The sequence below is a fragment of the Nomascus leucogenys genome, unplaced genomic scaffold, assembly GCF_006542625.1.
Source record: "Nomascus leucogenys isolate Asia unplaced genomic scaffold, Asia_NLE_v1 Super-Scaffold_249, whole genome shotgun sequence".
NCBI lineage: Eukaryota > Metazoa > Chordata > Mammalia > Primates > Hylobatidae > Nomascus > Nomascus leucogenys.
In genome coordinates, this window is record NW_022095768.1 from 1,588,078 (window position 1) to 1,610,286 (window position 22,209).

At 45.8% G+C, this 22,209-nt stretch overlaps 1 protein-coding gene and 1 long non-coding RNA gene across 2 annotated transcripts in view; both read left to right on the forward strand.

Annotated features, from left to right (window-relative positions):
• ASIC2 (acid sensing ion channel subunit 2) overlaps positions 1–22,209 on the forward strand; it is a 1,082,573-nt gene that overhangs the window by 561,392 nt on the left and 498,972 nt on the right. The window lies entirely within an intron of this gene.
• LOC100598538 lies at positions 10,358–14,403 on the forward strand. The gene is made up of 3 exons (XR_123041.4): positions 10,358–10,514; positions 10,606–10,668; positions 13,992–14,403. It is a non-coding gene; the product is annotated as an uncharacterized LOC100598538 (long non-coding RNA).

Genomic DNA, 22,209 nt, shown 5'->3' on the forward strand with positions numbered 1-22,209 from the left:
GGTCTCACGGCCATGAATGTTGTCAAAACTTCAGTTGGGTTATGTGCAATGCTTAACATATAGAACCAACAGCTACTGAAGGCAGGATAAATTGTCATATTTCTTTAAAAAAAAGATTAATGAAGTTGTAAAGCAATAGAGGCTGGTGGGACTGATTTATCTATGGAGCAGGGCTATCTTTAAGGCAACAAATATCAATTTGCCAAAAAACATTTTACTGAATTTGAACAGAAGCTACTTAACTTCTGGTGATACATAATTCAACTGGGTGGGTAGAGGGGTGTAAAATATGAGTGTAGTCAAGTAAGACAGTTCCCAGCACTGAGATTTGCTTGAAAATAATTCTTGGAGACGGTAACAGAGCACTCTTTTAAAAATGCTGCACCATCAACAGGCTGATGGCACACAGGGAAACTCTGGGGGACAAAAATATAAATACTGAGGACTGGAGTAAAAAAAAATCAGAAGATTCTAAAGGTGAATACACATTCTAGGAATACCTGACCAATTTTTTTTTTCATTTGTATTTTCCATTTTATGTATGTATAAGGGTGATATATGGGCTATTTTAATAAGTATGCAAAATTTTTTCTAAGTGATATAAAAGCATTGTGTCATCATTTGTGAAATGCTTTTCTTTCTTAGCAGTATGTAAAATAATGGTACATCTTAAAATTGATGGCATCTTAGAGTCAATGAAATGTAGCATTCATTATTCTCAATCTCCCAGCTCAGAATGAGGTAGATGTTGAGTCTAACATTTTTAAATGTGGCTGAGCAAAACCTTTAGTGCAATGCTGATGAGAATTTAAAAAGGTACAGAAAGTTTGGGAAATGGTTCAGTAGGTTCTTGCAAAGTTAAACATACACTTAACCTGAGACCCAGGAATTTCCACTCGTGGGTATTTACCCAGGAGAAATGAAAACACATGTTACGCAAAGACTTGAACACAAATGTTTATAGTAGCTTCATTCATAATAGCCACAAACTAAAAACAATCCAAATGTCCATCAGCTGGTGCATGGACGAACAAAGTGGGGTCTACCTTATTCACACAATGGTCTACTACTCAGCACTGAAAAGGAAGAGACTGGTGACACAGGTGACCACATGGATGAATCTCAAAACCATTCTGATAGGGGAAAGAAGTCAAATACAAAAGACTACAAACTACAAGATTCCATTCATACATCACCCTAGAAAACGCCAAAAGCATAGTCACAGAAAACAAATCATTGACTGTAGGCTCCTAGGGATTGGGGTTGAAAGGAACAGATTGACTGCAAAGGGCCAAAAGGGAACTCCTGGGTTAGGGAAAGGTTCTCTAGCTTTACTGTATGGTGCTTAGGCAACTGTATACTTTCTCAAAATGTACTGTACTCTCCTCTCAAAAGATGTAAACTTTACTGTATATAAATTATTCCCCTGTAAGCCTATTTAAAAATGTGGCTGAAAGACTGAAACAGACCTGGGTTCAAATCCCAGCTTTTCCTTTTACTAGCTCTGTGCCCTGGGCAGCTTCCTTAACCTCTCCGAACTGACCCCCCAGGCTCCTCATGCTTACAGCAGAATAACAAGGCTTGTGTAATAAGACTTTATTGAGAGTACTAAGCGAGGTAATGTATGTAAAGTACTTGGGGAACTTGACAAAGAATAAATGCTCAATAATGGTAGCTCGCATGCTAGCAGGGACCACCGACAGTTTCATTACTGATGAATTAATCAGTTGTTGGGATGACAGAATTGTATAGGCCAATCAATTGCTTGAGTCTGAAACCAACATTCTGGTCAAAACAATGTTGAAATAGGGGCTCCAGGGAGATGCAACTTGAGCCATTTACAGTCTGTGCTTTCAAGCTTTCACTGTTGCTTCTGACACTACCTCTCACATGAAAGGGAGAGAGTGCTGGGTGAAAGTTATTTTGCATAGAGGCCCCAAAGACACTTGGGAGTCTGGGCACAGTCCCTGGCACACAAACTGAAGATTGATTTGAAGTGACTTTTGCTTCCCACTAATTGGAATCTACACACACAGCCAAAGGAGTCAAGTATTTAAGTATACAACAGAGAATGTGTCCAGCATTTTGCATTCATTGGTCTTGTTGTCTTTGTTAGAACCTTATGAGATAGAAACTTTCATTATTCCCATGAAATTGATGAGGAAACAAACTTAGAGAGATAAAGAAACTTGCCTAAGATCACAGCTTGTAAGGGCAGAGCTCCCAAACTCTTGTCCAGTGGGTCTTAACCCTGCACTAGACCAAGCAAAGGACCTGGGAAACCAGGTGAAGGATGCATGGAAGCAGAACACCTGGGATCCACACCTGGAGATGGAGTGCCTGTAATAGTGATGTGCTTGAGAAGTGGCTGCTTGGGAAGGGGCACTTGCATTAGAGTCTCTGGGAGTAGGTAAATGCGTGAAGGTGGCTCACTCCTTTCCATGAGGCTTCTGGGGAGCCAGAAATCTCCAAAGTCCTGAGAAAGTGGAAGCCCTAATGATACAGTCCTCACCTTACTGCAGATAGGATGTGCTTTGCAACAATGGCCTGAGTTTCCATTGAGCCTCCCTATTCCTGGGCTCAGGTGAGTCCCTGCTCCTCCCTGAACCTCATTTGCCCCAGCAGTAAAATGAGTGGGCAGAGTTAGATGTTTGTTGGCTCCCCTGCAGTTTGGATGCTATAATACAACAAGCTGCACTTCATTTTCACATGTCAACAGATTCGTCAGCCTCTCAATCACTCTGTTTGTGGGGACATTATGGGGTTTCTGATCTCCTGTTTTGCAGAAGTCCAAAGATTGGGGCCAGGGCTACAAAATCCTGCTTTTCTCAGAGCAAACCTGTCGGAATAAAATTTAAGAGAGAGAGAGAGACTCAGGCAAATCTTAAATCCTAGAAGTAGATCATTAAACTTTTACAAGCTCTAACGATGTTGGGATTGAATAAACCCTGTCTCAAGTATTAAACTTGTCAACCTTAAGATGGCAAAACCAATTCTACTACTCCCCTCTACATTAAAGACAGACAAATAAGTCATTGATTTTTTTCCCTAAGAAAAAATAACAACATGCCCAGTCAGATCTCTTTTGTAAACCACATAAGACACAGGAGTCTGGGCGAATGTAATAAAGGATTCTCTTTTTAAGTAGATGAAAATAACATTTCAACCTGAGAAATCAAGAATATACATGGAGATGTGCAAAAGGGATTGTATCTATTGCAACAACGATGTGAAATGTGTGAAAAGCACATATAAACGAAGGGACAGCTCTTCAGTCAGCTGATGCAGTAACTGACCTAAATGTGTTAGATTCACAAACACTTATTAAGCATGTCCTGTGTGCTGATCTCTGTGCTGGTGGGTCCCAGTGAATAATAAGACTTGGAAGACGTGGTCCCTATGCTCAGTGAATGCACCATCAAGTAGGGAAACCTACACCTGCCCACCTAGGAAAGTGCTCTTGAGAGACTCACAGGAGTGACTCCAAGAACCCACAGGGGTGACTAACTAACTCTGTGTGAGGGCAATGAAAATGGGTCACTCCTTGCCCTTATAATAAATTGCAAAGTCTTCATCATGGCTGATGAACCCTCCCTAAGAGGGTCCAGGTAGACCAGCTAGCCTGACCTCCCCTTGTTGTCCTCCCCCTCAATCTTTATGCCACCTCCCATTCTTTGGGAAGTGCTGTGATGAGTTGAATTGTGCCCCCCTCCAAAATATGTTGAAGTCCTAACTCCTACTACCTATGCTGAGTGTGACCTTATTTGGAAATAGGATCTTAGCTGATGATCAAATTAAAATGAGGTCATTAGAGTGAATCCTAATTCAATATGACTTGTGTCATTAGAGAAAAGGGGGAAATATGGTTATAGAGACAGACATGTACAGAGGGAAGAGGTTGTGAAGATACACAGAAAATGACATCCACAACCCAAGGAACACCTGGAGCTACCAAAAAGTAGAAGAGAAGCCTGGAACAGATGCTCCCTCAGAGGCTGCAGAAAAACCAACTCTACCGACACCTTGATATTGGAATTCCAGCCTCCAGAACTGTGAGACAATCCCTGTCTGTTGTTGAAGGTGCCCAACCTGGGGTACTTTGTTATGGCAGCCCGAGGAAATGAACACAAGTGCTGAGTTCTTTCAGTCCTAGGCTCTTACAAATGCTGTTTCTTGGCCCAGAACACTCCTCTGTCCCTGCCCCTTCACCTGGCTAACTCCTCAGCCCGGATAGCACCTTTTCAACAGAAGTCCCTTGTCACTCATTCCCATGACGCCACATGGGTCTCATGTTGTTCCCTGCACTCTCCCATATAATTCCCTGCTATGTGCCTGTCTCCCATCTGGACTGCGAGCTCCCGAAGGTCAGCACCTGGCACAGTTGGCAGCCAGTAAATACCCGAGCTAGTCAAGGATTCAGCTGAGCTTCCTACAAAAATCAAATAAGAGAGCAATTGTGAACGTGCTGTGTAAGCCATGAGGCCCCAGGCACAGGCGCTGGGTTTTAATTATTGGTGTCTGCATTGTATATGTGATGATGCACCATGGTTGCACTTCTACAAGGCATTGAATGTTAAAGTTGTCTACATGTTTCCCTGGCAAACAGGAAAGAATGTGCATTTGGGTCTTCAGATCTTTGCATTTGCCCTGCCTATGCTTCCAGCTTTCCTGCCCTCCACCTTGGAATCCAGCCCAGAGCCCTGAAAGGGGCTCAGAAGGAGGAAGCTATTAGCATGGAAGGTGCTAGAACCATTGTAGGGCAAGAAAAGCAGGAGCCAATGGCAGGCGCAGCCGTGACTGGCCCCAGGGAATGTCCAGAAGGCCTCTCCATCTGGCTGTCCATTTAGAAACTTGACCTCTTTGCAAGCAATAAGCATCTGGGGTCCATTAAAATGCAAGGCACCTGCTGGATGTCTGAGAAAGAATCTGCTAGTGAGAAATTAACCTCTTTGGGGGCATTGCAGGTTCCATCTGCAGGTGACAGGAGTGTGTACTACAGTAGCCGATAGTCACCCCTTCTCAGACTCTAGCCTAAGGCCACGTGGCTCATCAGAGGCAATTGTGTTCCCTCTCTGTGCCTCAGTCTCTTCAATTGCAAATGGGACATTAACCTCTTCTGAGTCCACCCACAGGCTTGCTTGCTGGGAGAAGTGGGGGAAAATAAGAGTCTGAATGGGTTTTATGGACTAAAATGCACTTTATAGATTTAGAAGATTGTTATCCTATTCCTAATGAGTATTCATTACTAGACCCAAATTTCACAGTTCTATTTCTAAATCTACCTGAGCCTCCAGGTATCTCATCCTCACAGCCTCATGCCATGGGCATGCCTCTTCAAAAGAGAGCATGGATCTACCTTGTAGAAAAAACCTACCCTTGAATTAATTCCATTCCACAGGCATTGGTTGAACAACTGTTAATGTGGATATATAAAGAGGGGAAAACAGATCATGCTCTGGAGTAGCTGATGCCCCTTTGGAAAAGCAGCTCCTATGGAAGGTGATATAGAGTAGAAGGTGGAATAGACAGTGCTGGGCTGAGTCAGAGGAACTGGGTTTCTATCCCGGCTTTGCCAAGCACTGGCCTTGTGACCCTGGTAAGTTTCCACCGCATCCCTCTCAGTCCTTCTTGGTGTTCTCCTCCATGCTGTAAGTCTCAATAAAAAAGGCCTCCAGGTAGAAGATACCACTTCAGAGAACAAATTGGGGATCCCATTGTGGTTGCCATGGGGAATGAGGACTGTCCACAGGTCCTGCCACTGGCTATGTCTGTATGGAGGCTTTGATACCTCCTACCCTCTTCTCATTAGCCATCCCAGCTTTGCCTACGGCGGCATGCGATGAGACCTAATCATTCACCGTTTTCGTCTCTAAGTCCTGTTTAGCTTCCATACCCTGCCTTTCCTGTCTCTAAGGTCCAACTAAAGGATATTGACAATAAAAAGTGTGATCATTTGCAGGCAGGAAGGTTAAAAAGAGTATGGAAATTTGCAGTTACTAAGCATTTATTAAACACTTACTGCATGCCAAGCATTTTACTCGAGGCTTTTAATCTTCTATTTCTTTAGTGCTCCCAGCAGCCATAGGAGGATATCATTAATCCTTTTCTACAGAGAAAACTGAGAATCAGAGAGGTTAAGTAACTTGCCTGAAGTCACATAGCGAAAAAGTTATAGATAGGGATTAGCTTTCTCTGGTGCCCTAACAAAGAGGCTTTAGGCTAAATCTATCCAGATTCTGTTCCTATTGCCCCTCCTAGATACACACTCTGACGCTTCATTGACAGATATTGACCTGAGGCTCAGTGTACAGTCTTCCTCCAGGTACTCTATCAAGCTTTCTGTTCTGTTTTTATTCTTCCCTTGGTTTCCCCCTTTGCCCTGTGGTCCTTGGACATAGTCATCCCATCCAACTTTCCAACTATCCTGCAGGCCCTGCCTTCCAGAACCTCCACCCACATTATGATCTGAGCATCTGTTGACTTGACTTGGCTACATTCAATCATGTCATATTGAAGATCAGATATGTGTTGTCCATTTAGCAGTAGGCATATTGAGCATCTTCTGGTGCCAGACATCAGTTCATGCACTGAAAATACAGTGAACAAAGAAAGATTCCCACCCTCGGAAAGTGCATTTCAATAGAAGCAGCAGATTTCACTTATAAACAAGTGAACACATGAATAACATAACTTCAGGAAGCAGGTGCTATGGCAGGGTGGGCAGGAGGTGACTATTTTAGATAGCTCAAGGAAGCCCTCTAGGAGGAGGTGATATTTTAGCAGAGACCTATATGATGTAAAACAACAAACAGTATGAAGATCAAGGGGAAGAGCATTTGAGACAAAGGGATCAGCAAACATAGAGACCCTGACACCAGAACAAGCTCACTACGTTTGCGGAACAGAAACACCACCACCCCAGCTGCAGACCGATGAGTGAGAGAGGAGTGGCAGAGGCTGAGTCAGAAAGGTGGGCAGATGCCAGATGTGTAAAGTTCTGTAAACTACAGAGATAAATTTTAATTTTACTCTCAGGGCAATGGGAAGGCCCAGAGAGGTTTGGGCAGGGAAGTGATGTGGTGTCACTTACATTTTTATTTTTATTTTTATTTATTTTTTTGAGACAAGGTCTCGCTCTTTTGCCCAGGCTGGAGTGCAGTGGCGTGATCATGGCTCATTGTAGCCTCAATATTCCCAGGCTTGGGTGACTCTTCCACCTCAGCACCCCTCCCCCTGCCCCAGGTAGCTGGAACTACAGGTGAGTGCTACCACACCTGGCTAATTTTTTGTATTTTTTGTAGAGACAGGGTTTCGCCATGTTGCCCAGGTTGGACTTGAACTCCTTGGCTCAAGTAATCCACCTGCCTAGCCCTCCCAAAGTGCTGGGATTACAGGCATAAGCCACCGCACCTGGCCTCACTTACGCTTTTAAAAGATCACTTTGGCTACTGTGTGAGAAGTTAACTGGGAAAGAGCAGAAAATTACAGGAAAACCAGTTAGGAGCCTACTACAGTCATATATGCAAGATAAGGTGAGATGCTAGTGGCTATGACTTGGGTGGTAGCAGTGGAAGTGGTAAGAAAAGGTGAAACTTGGAAAATATTCAGTGGGTGTGTCAGTAGGCATTTAACAATCTGCCCTCTTGGGAGCAGGGTGACCTTATTTTGTAGCATTTGTCAATTTCCACAGTGCAAATACCTCCACCAAGGGTCACCTAAAACTTTCAATATGACATCAACTGGCTTGCAATATTTCTAACAATTTGACAGTCAGCTCTCACAAGTTGGCTTGAGCCAGTTCCAGCACCCTACTGAATTTATTTTTGAGGTAGAGTCTGCAGGATTTGTTGAAAGTTAGGACGTGGGGGCAAAGGAAAGACAAAAATCCAAAATGACTGCCAAGCCATTGAGTATATGCTAGTGCCATTTACTGAGATGAGAAGACTGAAGGGAGCGGTCAATTATGGAAGTGGCTCAGAAGCACATGAACGTCACTCCCACATACTCCCCAGCCTTCACGGGGGAAATAATACCAACACACTTTTGCTCTTGGGCTAGGGAATAAGGAGAACATTTTCTACTATCTCTATAAATCTAAACAATCCCGAGGCCACTTTGTGGTGTAGCAGTGAAGAGAATGCACCTCAGAAACAAGACTCTTCTGTATTAGTCAGGGTAAGGCTGGCTGCTATATCAAATACGTCCTGAAATCTCAACGACTTAGTCCAATTTAAGTTAATGTCTCTTAGCAGTGTGTGGGGAGGCTGGAGTAGAGGTGGGAACTCTGTTCCACGTGGTCATTCAGGGATCCATGCGGATGGACACTGTCCTGCTCCATACACGGCTTCTTTTTTTATTTTTTAATTTCAATTTTATCTTTCTTTGTTCTGTTTTTTAGAAGCATTCCAGAATAAGTTTGTAAGATTTCAACACCACACATGGCTTCTAAAGTCAGTCTAGGGATTAATGTCTATAGGCAGGAGGCAATAGAGAAAGGAGAAGGCACATCAGCTTCATAACCACTTCCACTAAAAAGTGACATTTTTGGGGCCAGGCACGGTGGCTCATGCCTGTAATCCCAGCACTTTGGGAGGCCGAGACGGGCAGATCATGAGGTCAGGAGATCAAGACCATCCTGGCTAACACCATGAAACCCTGTCTCTACTAAAAATACAAAAAAATATTAGCCAGGCATGGTGGCAGGTGCCTGTAGTCCCAGCTCCTCGGGAGGCTGAGGCAGGAGAATGGCATGAACCTGGGAGGTGGAGCTTGCAGTGAGATGAGATCACGCCACTGCACCCCGGCCTGGGAGACTGAGCGATACTCTGTCTCAAAAAAAAAAAAAAAAAAAAAAAAAAGAAGTGACATTTTTATTCCCACCATATCCATTGCTAAGAACTGGTCAACATGGCCTCTTCTAATGCAGGCGACCTGAGAAATGCAGGTTTTGGCCAGGCAACCACTTCCCTACACAGCTTCAGTCTTTGCAAGGGAGCAGGAATCCTTGGTGGATGGCCATTCATCTCTGCCTCTGGCCCCACCCCAGCTCTGCCTTGAGCAAGTTGCTTAACTGCTCTGAGTCTCAGTTCCATCTCTGAAAAATGGGAACAATCCTAATACTTATCCCACAGGATTTCTGTGCTGCTAAGGAAAGGAAAGGATGTGATACTCATAATGCACTTAGACTGGTCTGCCAATGCATTTGAACCAGAAGTATTATTTGTGATCCATTCCAACCTCCTGATTTTCCAGATAAGCCCACCTCACATCAATGTGCACTTCTTCCCTCAATTCTAAGCATTCATACACAGAGAATGAGGCCAAATAATAAGAGCACTTTGAAAGGGATTTATACCTTAGTGGTGCCCCTCGGTATAGAGCACTGGCTTTGGAGCCACAGGACCTGAATTCTAGTCTTAGATCTAATAGCAACATGTTAGGTTATTTGGCAATGTTCTAGGAATTCTTTGAGGCTCCCTTTCCTCCTTTATGGGGTGATGGATAACAATACATACCCGAGCTTGCTGGGAGGATGAAGAGCAGAGGGCCTTGCAAACCCTACACACATGAATGTCTGTTTCCTTGCCAGGATCTAAAAACACTTTGAAGGCTGCATAGGACATTGCAAGATGAGACACATCACCACACGGACCAGTTCCCCACAGATCTGCATCATTTTAAAAATGATCTGTTTGGCAATCAGCACATACTTCTCCTGCTTCATGAGCAGAGGGTTCTCATCGGCAAGAAGTTGAAGCTGTTCATTTTTAAAGACTTCTCCCTCTCAGCTTGATTCTGCATGCTCAAGGTTGTCTGGGGTCCCAAGCAATCAGGAATGATTTGTGTCAAAGAGCGCATTACAAGAATCATTTGTCACTTCTGGTTCATGTCTGAATTTGAAGAATGATGCTGGGGAGTGATCTGAAGGCATGATGTGAGGTGTTGTTATGATGAGTAGCAAAACCATTATGTTAACCTTCTTGGGAGCTGAGCTCTGGGGTTCAATTTTGACAGCGTGTAGCAAGGGCAGAAATTTCCAGCCCCCACAATGAGATGGACTGGGAAGTATTACGAATACCTCCCCATGAGAATAGCTTATGATTAAATGACAATCTTCTCAAAAGAAAATTAGAATCAAAGTGGCACAAAGCAGCCTGGAATGATTTTTGGGGAACAGCTGGTTTAGCCCTTCACCTTACAGAGAAATATTGAGGTGCAGAGAGCTTTTGTGACCTTGTGGCCACAAAGTTAACTTTCCTGTTGATTAGATAGTGTCTTCATCTTGCAAAAGCTGACAAGTGGGTTTAGAATATTGATCTCGGAATTTAGAACACCCAGTTCTAGGCGCAGCTTATTCTCCATCTGGCTATGACTTCCGCAAGACAATCCACTTCTTTGCATTTCCATCTGTCTCCCTGAAAGAAGACATTGGTGATTCCCCAGGTCTCCTACAACTCTGAAATTTTATGATTCCGGGCAATCCATGGGGCAGACTTTTTATCCTTATTTGACAGGTAAGATAACTAAATTCCAGAAATCTGGAAAAGCTTCTCAGACAAGGCCTTTTATTTGAATCTTGTGACACAAGTAGATTTCTTTTAATAGATAGAGAAGATGTCATGGCCCTGTAAGTCAAGAGAACAGGATGGCCAAAGCAAGAAGAAAAGGGTAGGGCACTTTAAGAAAATTTCATATACTTGATTATGGCTACATAATAGAATGTGAGAGACAGGACAGAGGAAGAGCATACTGAAACACAGCTTATTTTTTTCCTTTCTTTCTTTCTTTCTTTCTTTCTTTCTTTCTTTCTTTCTTTTCTTTCTTTCCTTTCTTTCTCTCTCTCTCTCTCTCTTTCTTTCCTTTCTCTCTCTCTCTCTCTCTCTCTTTCTTTCCTCTTTTTGGCTCACTGCCACCTCTGCCTCCTGAGTTCAAGTGATTCTCCTGCCTCAGCCTCCCAAGTAGCTGGGATTACAGGCATGTGGCACCACACCAGGCTAATTTTTGTATTTTTAGTAGAGACGGGGTTTCACCATGTTGGCCAAGCTGGTCTTGAACTCCTGACCTCAGGAGATCTGCCTGCCTCAGCCTCCCAAAGTGCCAGGATTACAGGCGTGAGCCACTGCGCTCAGCCTGAAGCACAGCTTAGAATCAGATCATGGAGAGATTTGAATATCAAGTTCAAGGGCATAATCTCTCTGAGCCAGTGGTTCCCAAATCATATGGCATATGGCAATCTTTGGACATATTTTTGGTTGTCACTACTAATAAGGATGTTGTTAAACATCCTACAATGCACAGGAGAGCCCCAGCCAACAAAGAGTTATCTAGCCCCAAACTGTCACTAGTCCCAAGGCTGAGAAATACTGCTCTAGGCAGAAAGAGGAGGGGTTCTCTGCAGACTTCTATCGAGGCTATCTTGGGTTGGGCAAGAGGCAAGACTGGCGGCAGAAGGCTGCCACAATCATCTTGGGAAAAGATGATGCAGGTCTGAGCTGAGACAGGGTCAAGAGGACCAACATCAGTAACATGGAAGAGATGGAGATGACAGATTATGTGGTTTCCCCCAACCATTGCACTGGCACCTGCCAGCTCCAAGCCACCTTTTTATAGCATCTTCTTTCTTTTTCTTTCCTATTCACTTGCTCTGCTGTCCCAAGAGTCAGAGGGTGAGAGGAGATTTGGGATTGGATTTCACCTCCCAGACCTTCTAGTGGCCCATCATAGTAGCCTCACTTTTAATCACACCCAGTCCTGGAAGCATAAGGAAGGTCAGGAGCTGACACATGCAGCACTTCCTGCAATTTTATTTTACAATTATTTGTGTCATTATTAGTTTAATAGTTTCTGGCACAAGATTGTAAATTCTGTGAGCAGGGACCATGTGGATCAGGCATTCCCACAGCCTGGCACAGTGCCTGATACGTAGGAGATGCTTAGGAAAAAGGGTTTGATCAATGAATGAATGACCCTTGACTTCATGGGTGAGGTTGGTTAGGCATCAGCCGCTTGCTGAGGGCAAACTGTGGAGATGCCAGCTTAGTGGACTCAGCCTCACCCCTCTGGCTGAAGAATAGGCTGGGTGTTGGTCCTGGCTCCTCTCACTGCATCCAGCCACAGACACAGACCCACTTCCCTGGAAGCAAGAAGAAAGTGGAGGACAGATGGCCAATAAAAAAGACCTGAAAGTGTCCAGTATGATCGCTCAACCCTTCCCATACACACTCCTCTTGGGCATTCCTTCCATTATAATACCTTTCCCTTTCCATGTGGCCCTTGTCCTCACCTGGAAAACCGAGTGGGAGGCTAAGGGGAGAACAAAGGGCTGGGAACACAGCGTGATCATTCCTGCTCACAAGACAGTCAGGGAAACGCTTCCCAACCTCGAGCACCTCACCGTCAGAAACTTGAGACAGACTATGGGCACCCCCAGGTCATAGAAAAAGAAGCTGGGAGTTGGGGATGCAGAGGATGGAGGAAAGGAGGGCCTCTCTCCTTGGCAGTGGGATGAGCCCTAGGAAGTCGTGACCCAGTGGGAGGTGTGTGGATGTATGCAACCACAAGTGCAATGGAGAAGTCTTTAAATATTGGCTTCCCTGCAATTTGCAGAATTTTTAGCAGTGACTCTAGGAACACCAACCCCACAGCTCAAGGAATCAGGCCAACCTAATTCTAAGAGACCCGGGCAGCCATCTGGCCCTAAACCCCCAGATGGCAAGAGCAAGGGCCTCTGCAAGGTCGAACATCTCTCAAGAAGCAGAGAGGACTGAGGCCCACGTGTCTTGACTTTCCAGCACTTTTTCTGCTTGGAGCTTGGTCTGCTCAAGAAGTCAGGTCGGCACAGATAAAGGCAGCTCAGATTTGGTGTAACCCCCACCCACTGCCCCCTGCCCAGTTTTATGTACCCCGAGACTATGGAAACAAAGCACCCTCCTTCTTGGTGGCACCTGGTTCTGCCAGGAGTTCTATGATTTTGTCCTAAGCCTTTCTGGAACGTTTGCCTTAAAGGGCCAGGAGGCCATGTCTGTAAACTCTTTCTACTGATCGAGGCCTGAATCACAGAGTCTATGGTTCAAATCTTGTCAAGCTGTATGATTTTGAGCTAAGTTAGTTAATAAGTTAATAAATTAAGTTAAAAATTAGTAATTAATTTTTAATAAATAAAAAATTTTAAGTTAAAGATATTTTTCTTTAACTTATTTAAGCCTCTGCTTATCTACTGGTAAAATGGGAAGATAGTAGCTAACTCAGCAAGTCCTTGTCTAATTAAATGAAATCAAATGGAACAATGTACAGAAAAGCACTTTATATACCTAACACAGAGCGGGAACTCAAAAACCTTTTGTTAAATGAGTGAATGCATAAACTAATGGAAATGATGGACTTTTATCAAAGCTATGAGAGGCAGTCTCCAACCCCTTGGTACCTGTGAGGTTGGTCCTGCATGACCTGGCAAAGCTGGCCTACCTCTGGCTCCCTAGGCAGGACTATGCTGTTTATCAGTATTTTAGGTTCCAACCTTCTCTCTCTTGAGCCTGGCAGCAACACAGTCTTCTGGAAAAAAGGGCTTAGTGCAGGCCCAAGAGGCCTCATGCTCCCATCTGAGCCCCTGACCTGAGCAAAGGTGACCTGTACACTCGCCTATGTTCATGCCAATTAAGTGGTCTCATTAAAAGGTCTGGCAGTGTCTGTGGGCAGCTCCAGGGTGACCCATGAATTAGAAGGGCATTGCTGCCATCTGCCAAGCCTTCCCCTTGCTTGCCATGGGGCATAACAGACAAAGGGGACTGACCTCTCTCTCTCTTTTTCTTTTTTCCAGCCCGAGCATGCTGGGAATAAAGGAAGTCCAGAGACAATCTCAAAGTCGGTTTTATTTTTCTAGAAGCTCACAGTTTAATTAGGTCTACATAGCATTTAGGTTCTGTGTTGGTTGAAATTGACCCAACACACAGAATATTCCATGACATATTTTGTTACCTGCTTTCTACTCACAGACACTGGAAGGGGCCCCTTCCTCCTTCAGAGAGCCTCGTTCTTACACAAGGGCCAAGAAACAGGACATCTAAGGACCTGGAAGCCCCAGGCACGTGACCCCCGGCCTCTCTGTTCTCCAGCTAAGGAACGCTTTATGGCCTTCACATTTATTTATGTATTTCCTGGACCTACTTTGTACTAGGCCAAGGGAAGTGAGCTGAATGAGACCCAGCGGGGTTGAGAGACATAAAAATGGCTTATTGAAATTCAATACTCCAAGGGCTGAAAGAGATGGATGAGTAGCAAGCCGGAGGAGCACAAAGACAGGAGTCCCGCTGTCTGCCTAAGGAATGCTTGAGGAAGTAAGAATAGCCCACATTTATAAAGCACACAGTACAAGCAAGCACTCTATTAAATGCCTTCCATAATGTATCTCATTTAATCCTCATGTGGAAGGGAAAGGAACCACATGTGTCTATTGAGAAGTGACTGTTCTAAGCACTGTGTCAAATGCTTTGCAGAAATGATTCTGTCTTCTTCTCTTGATAACTGTGGCATATATATATCATTAGTCCCATTTTACATACAGCGAAACTGAGTTTCAGGGAAGTTGAGTAATGTGCCTCAATGCTGGAGTCCAAATAAAACCCCGAACAATCTGTTGTCTAAACTATTGCTTCTCAAACTTGGAGGTGAATGAGAATGAGCTAGGGATCTTGCAGATTCTGCTTGAGTAGTTCTGGGGTGGTGTCTGAGATTCTGCAGTTCTGACAAGCTTCCAGCTGATGTTGATGCTGATGCCGCTGGCCCAGAGAGCACACGTGAAGAAATGCACTCTGTACCATCCTTGGTGGTTCTCAGCCCCAGGTGCACCACAGAATCAGCCAGAGAGCTCTTAAAATACATCAGTGTTTGGTTCCTACCCCCTGGAGATTCTGATTGGATTGGAGTGAAGTGGGGCTTGGGCATCACTGTATTTTAAAAGCTCCCCTACAGGGAAGTCAGGGTTGAAAATAATTGCTATACTTCTAACTGTCGTTTTTAAAGCTAATCTTAAAAATTTAGTCCAAACCCAAGATGTCCCCAAAGTTCGCTCCCCTTGTGGGAGCCCCCAGCCAGTTGGATTCAGCCTTGGAAGCTGACTCATTTGGCCAAACTCTCTATTATTCTTTCTTCCTGAAGTGTCCTGGAGTTTCCTGGCCACTCAGCTCTCTTACTGCCTCCAATATTGTAATCCCATTGAATCGGAGCCTGCCTCTGTCTTCTTTTCCTCACCATTCCCTGAGCAGCAGGCAGAAAGGCACAAGAGACATCCCTAGGGCTATTGATGCCCAGGGAATTCACAAGGTGGCTATTTCTTTCTTAATTAAGACCTTCGTGACGAGTTGCTGGTATTGGACCAATTAATCAGCTCTCTGAAGGCACAGGGAAAAGCAGCAGCAAATAGGGTGATTCATGCAATGGTTTCTAATAGTAAAAGGGGCTGCAACTTGGCTAGATGTAGATGGAAGGGAGGCCTGAACAGAGCAGCATGGCTAGCATTGCCTTGTTTTTTGCTTTTTTCTTCCCTTTTTGAGTTGGATGCGGGATGATATATTCTAAAGGCCACCTTTACCCAAGCATTATTCTCCCTGCCAGCCAATCTCCCTCACCAGCCGCCATTATCTGTCATCAGAGACAAGACAACAGAAGATAATAGGAGCTTCCAATTCATGCTGCTTCTTTCTTCCATTCTCTGGGGAAATTATGTCAAACATTTTTTTCATTGACTTATTTATTATAAGTGTAGAAAATGAATTGCTTAAAGGTTTGTGGTGGGGCAGCCCAGTTGCTATCAGGGTTGCTGGTGCTCTGGCTGGAGGGAGAGTTCCAGAGGTCTGGTGGGGTGTTAATTAAATGGACTGGCCTCCCTTTTTCCCCACAGGAAGCCCATGTGATGGCCCCAAGCTTTGCCTTGATTTAAAACAGAAGCAGTACTGCAAGTCCACTGGCTCCCTGCCTCACCTGTCCTATAGGATCACAGCCAGAAACCACACACACACACACACACACACACACATACACACACACACCACATACACGGGTCGGCCAGGCCCAGGTTCCAATCCTCCCTGCCACCTCCTACGAGGGCGTGGTAATGACACTCACTGGCCCTGACACCTTCTCACCTTGGATGCATTGCTTAACTGTTTGAGCATCACTTCCTTTTGGGGTTACCAAGGCATTGGGTCAAATGAGCATCTGCAATAGAGTAGGGCCTCCATGCAGCTCCGTCTTCTTCCTCCTCTTCCTACAGAAAATGTCAAAGCCAAAAGTGGCCTTAAAGATTACCTAATCCAGTTCTACCCTCTGTCCAATGGGAGTCAGAGGCCTGGATTGGGACAGTGATTTGCTCCAGGTCTGTCAGTGAGAAAGTGGCAGAACCAGGCTCCATGACCCCCTATCCAGTTCTTTCCCCCTCAGCACAAAGCCTCTCTGTACCCTGATTAACAGACGTACTTCATTTTAGGCACATGTCCCTAAAATGAGTGTGTAAATGCAACACTGGTAAGCCCACAGATACCACGCATGTGTCAGGGGGTTCTCTTTAAAGGGATATTCCTGATATTCCCATTGTTCATGATGACCCTCTTTGTCAGAGTTTTGTTGTTTTTGATTCAGTTTTTCCAAGTATGATTTCCATAAAGTGGGACACACAACACCCCACTCCTGGTCATTTTTCACCCACTGGAGCACTCTCCTCTGCCACCCTGGCTGTACCTCTCAGTCCAGAGTTGATTAGGCTTCTAGCAAGGCAACTACTCCAGAGTTGGTTTCTGGTAAGAGTCACTTGGTTTCAGCTACTTCTGAGAGTCCAGTTTGGAACATAAAGGCTTTAGCTATTCCTTGGTTTTTGAGTGGGTTTAGGGCCCTGATTCTGGCTTTCCTTGAAGAATCAGGTAAGAAATTCTCTTTCCTTAGATCTGCCCACTGGACAGTGCACCCTACTGTCCATCACCTCCTCCCTGGCACACACATCTGCAGAAGAACAGTATTTCTCCTTCCTTCCTGCACCAGGCATCCACCTGCATTCTCTATTGTTAGATCATAGAAGGAAGTAGGCACACAGGGCGCCCAGCCCTCCTGCACAGGTAGCAGATGGGGCTTCCGACCAGAAACATCCTGAGCCAGCCCAGCATCACCCCCGAAATATAAAATGACTAGCTGGAAAATAGAGATAATCTGTCTCAATTATGTGCAAGTTCAGCAAATTAAGGCCCAGCATGAGGAATCTGCCTGTGTTTTGATTAAGGAACAGATGCATTCAACCATGAGGAATTCTTATAAAAGCTTCCCACATGGACATCAGATCTGACCTTTCCAGGAGACACAATCACAGAACTGTTTACAGTGGGGAATCTGGGGTTTTCTGGGGAGGGGAGGAGAAGGAGTGGGCAGCCCAGGTCTGGTTGACGGACTTTCCATCTCTCAGACGCTAGGCAACCAGGATCTCAGCCTGCCCAGAGTACCACCAATGCCCACCCCTTTGCTGCCCTCATCAGGCCCTTATACAGCCAGGGCCAACCTGTCCCTGATGATGGACAATCCAGCACCCATTCTTACTGGGTGCCTACTCTGTGTTGGGCACAGGTTTGGGCTAGAATGTATATAAGAGAAACAAGTGGAGAGAAAGCCCCAAAGAAAAAGCAGAAGAGCCTGGATCTGTCAGACTCAGCTCCAGGGGACATGCTGGGAGATTGGGGGGTGGACTCCTGGAGCCAGAAAGAACAGTCCTCCTTCCAAAGCAATAGAGGAGAAGGAGTCCTAGGGTGGCTTGATCAGAGTGAGGGAGACATGACTAGTAAGAATTAACCCCATCAGGATCATCAGGATGAATGACGTCCCCAGCACCTGACTGCTTGGGGATTCATCCTCTGCTGCCCTGCAAGAAGAAAGAAAAGCATCTGAGAGATCTCACTTAATGGGAATTCTAAGACAGGATGTTGCTCCAGAAAAGGCTGGTTGGGTAACCTCCACTTTCAAATCTACTATTTTTGCTGGATATGTGCAGTCCCTGACACATAAAACAGAGACTTGGTTCCTGTCATCTTAGGGCTCACAGTTTACTTGGGGCTGAATTCCTCACACTTTTTTGGTCACCATATTATTCTAGGTGAAGGCTCACAGAATCAGAATCTTCAGGAAGAGACTAGAGATTTGTATCTGTGAAGCGCAGGAAATTTTGACCTAAGACAAGAAGATACCCATGAGTGGAAAGATAACTTACAACCTAAAGCAGGACAGGCAGTAAATGCTGTAATAGCTCAGTCAGAAGTGACCACTGATGACTAATAGGGTCTGGGAAAGCTTTCTGGAGGAGGTGAGTCTTGAGCTGGGCTCCAAAGGATGGATGGGAGTCACAGGCCACCATCAGCCACCACCCATGTTGATACCACAATTCAAGTTCAGTAAGAAAAGCAAAGCTGCTAAGATACATAAATAATAAGGGATTTGTTACAGAGACTTGACCTTCTGCTATTGTGGGAGCTGGTCAGTCTATCTAGGTAAGGCAGAGGTATTTGCATTTGATGCTGGATCTCCATGTCTGCAAGGCAGGAGGTAGGGAGGGGAAGATGGAGATAAAGTGAGGGATAACAAGGATAAGCCAGAACCCATGAGCCCGAGCTGGAATTACACCAGGTTGGACTAAGACCCCTGTCGGTTTTATTGCTCTGACCTTGATGGCGAGGGTTTCCTGCAGAAGACAGGGTCCTTCATCACAGAACAAAGCTCACTCATCTGGCCAGGAGGCAGAGAAGCTGTAGATATTTCCAAAGGGTGGTGGAGCGGTAGCCTCACACAAACAGCCAGCAGCTAAGTGACAAGATATGTGAGCTACAAAGGGGCTGCTTCACTCTGCCCTCCACACCTCCCACGTGACTCTCTCGTGTCCGCCCTACTCAGAAAGACCTGGTGGCAGGGAATGCTAGGAAGTGTTGCACAGTCTAGCCGCGTAGGCACACAATTCAGCCAGCAAGCCCTCCTGTTCCATGCACATGACTGAGGCCGACTACAGGACTCAGTGAGCGGAAGGCAGCCCAAGTAGAGGGAATGTCACGAATAAGAGTACAGAGACAGGAATGACACAGGTATCAGTGATGGGGGAACAGAAGAGACTGGGGTTCATATTGTAGGTATAATGAAGATAGACTTTGAGGGTCACAAGGACCTTTGGCCTTTCCTGTGCCCTGGAATCACATTCCCAGGGGAGCTGCTGGGCTCCCTAGGCACTGTCTACACTCTCAGCTGGACTCACTTATGACTGAGTTAAATACATCTGGGAGGAAGCCCAGCGCTGTATTGTGCACCTGTAGTCTCTACTACTTGGGAGGCTGAGGCAGGGGGATCGCTTGAGGACAAGAGTTCAAGGCCAGTCTGGGCAACATAATGAGACCCTGTCTCTACATAAACAAACAAATAAATAACACTTGGGAGGCAGGTGAGTGGATGGAGGTGGAGGGACTCAAACTGGGGACCTCATTCTTGTGAGCAGCAGCATGACCCAACTCAGCTAAGCTGCCACACCAAGCCAGCACCTCCCCACACCCTTCTTGTTAGCCATATGTATATACAACCTAACAAGCTGTGACACCCCCTCCTAGTGCACACCTCCTAATGAGTCTACACTTCACCCAGAACATACAGAAACAATACTGGTAAAAGACCACCTTTCTTGTTTTATATAAATTCTCATTTCCATCATGCCTGTATGGGGAGAACTCATTCTCTCATCTCCAGTCAAACCAAGTTCCCACTTCTGGTTCACAATTTGCTGGCTGTGCAATCTTGGGCAAGTCAGCCAATCTCTCAGAGGCTTTGTTTCCTCGTCTGTGAAATGGGAATAATAATACTTACCCTGACGATGTACTGGGAAGGCTAAAATGGGGATTCTATGCAGAGTGTCTCTATATAAGGAACCCAACAACAGTATATCAGGACATTCTGATTAGAGGGCAAAGATTTTGGAGGCAGGGATTAGCAAGAACTGGGCAGAATCTCAGAGCCTGAGTCTGGGGATCGTGAGAGAAACTCCTGAGCCCAGCCAGACTAGGACACCAGCATTGGCCCAGGGGCATGCTGAGTTGCTCCTGAAAGTGAAAGATGCCTGCTCAAAGCTGAGAGGAGCTGGAGAAGGTTGAGGCTGACCCCTGAGTGTATGACTGACAGAGACAAGAAGGCCGAGGGGTCATCCGAAGAGTTGATTTAGAGAAAGAAAGATTAGATCAATTTCCTGAGGCTATACTATGGATGAGAACTGCATGGAGACAGCACTTACATCATGAGAGCGGGAACTTCCCCTCCGTCCCAGCTGTTCTGAGATTGCAGCCCAGTGAAGGGTGAGCTTCCCCTCCCTGGAGCTACATTAGCCATGAGTAGATGACTAGTTGGCAGAGTGAGCACAGAGGGCCTTTCCAAGCACAGAGACAGAGCACAGAACTGGGTGTCTTCGAGATTATTTATAACAACGGGAAAGTGTCATTCTCTGAGTCAGTGTTCACATGGGAAGGGAACCTGCCAGAAGCCAAGCCCTGTGCTAGGAGCCAGGAATACATCATGCTACTTAAACCTCTAAGCAACCCTCTGCAGAAGGTTTTATGATCCTAGCCGGGCATGGTGGTTCATGCCTGTAATCCTAGTACTTTGGGAGTCCTGGTGGTTGGATCACTTGAGGCCAGGAGTTCGAGACTAGCCTGGGCAACATGGTGAAACCCCATCACTACTACAAATACAAAACAATCAGCTGGATGTGGTGGTAGGTGCCTGTAATTCCAGCTATTCGGGAGGCTGAGGCAAGAGAATTGCTTAAATCTGGGAGTAGGAGGTTGCAGTGAGCCCAGATGGTGTCACTGCACTCCAGCCTGGGCAACACAGTGAGACTCCATCTCAAAAAATAAATACATAAAAAATAAAGATGGCTTTGTAATCCTCGCTTTAGAAATCAAGAAACAAAGTTTCAGAGAGGCCGAGTACTTTACCAAGATGACAAAGACTGTGAGTCCATTGCTGGAATTTGACCTCAGAGCTAGAGTCCTTCATCACAGAACGAAGAGAAAAGAGAAGGATCTTTTCCTTAAGAGAAAAGAGAAGAATCTGCAAAAAGAAGATTGAGGCCCAGCTCAGAAGATGAGTGTCCTGACACTTCTTGTTACCCACTTGCTGTGTAGATCACTTTCCTTCCTGCAACCTGGCTTGATTGTGCACTGATCTCCCTTGGGCTTGCGGTGGGTGGGGTAGGGGGAGCCAGGGGTTGCCCTGGCCTTTGTTCTGAGCAGCCCCAGGACTGCACGGTGCAGAGCGGCAGGCAGTTTTCAGGGATACTGTGACGCCACATGGCTTCGGTGTCTGTGTCTGCACCAGAGGTGGCACTCTCGTGTGTCCGTTCTTGTGGGAATTCATGGCACCACAAATAAAAGTAACACTTGGATTTTCAAAACACTTGGATTTTCAAAGCTATAATCCAGGGCAAACAAGAATTCTTACTCCACAGATGAGAAAACTGAAAATCTCAATGAAAGAAACTGATAGTCACTGAGTCCTGCGAGGGACTCTTTACTGCGTCCTCTCACTTAACATCCAAGGCAATTCTGGGAGATGGGAATTATTGTTCCTATTTCACAGATGAGGAAACAGAGGGTCAGAGAAGTTTCGTGAGTTGCTCAGTCAAAGAACTAGAAAGGGGCAGGATTCCAACCGTGGTCAGAACTACTGCCAAGCCGCTGCCCCTACAAAGACACCTCAGGGCCCCCCACGGGTGGGCCTCAGCCCACAGCAGGAGCCGGTGGGCCTTCAGGTCATTCCTGCAGGGTAAGACTCAGTTTCTCCGAGGAGTCCTAATGCTCTGCAAATGCAGGCCTTCAGGAACGGGGCAAATAATTCATTGACCCTTTAAGATTCGGTATCATGTTAGCAGGAGCTAGAATGGGGAGCAGGTAGGAACTGGAGGTTTGGGGGGCTGGTGGGAAGCCCAAGAAGAGGTCCTGAGCAGAGGGCACAAGGCCGCCTGGCAGGGACAGCAATGACAGGAAGGAGTGGGGGGACTGGGAGAGAGATGCCATGGGTCAGAATTTTGCCATCCCTGACCCTTCCTGAAAAGGTGCTCCTCTATGCAGCCCCGGAACCCACCCAGCCAGCTGGCTTTGCTCAGCCATCCCACAGGCCAGGCAGCGGCAGCCCAGCAGAGGGCCCCCTAGCCCTGGC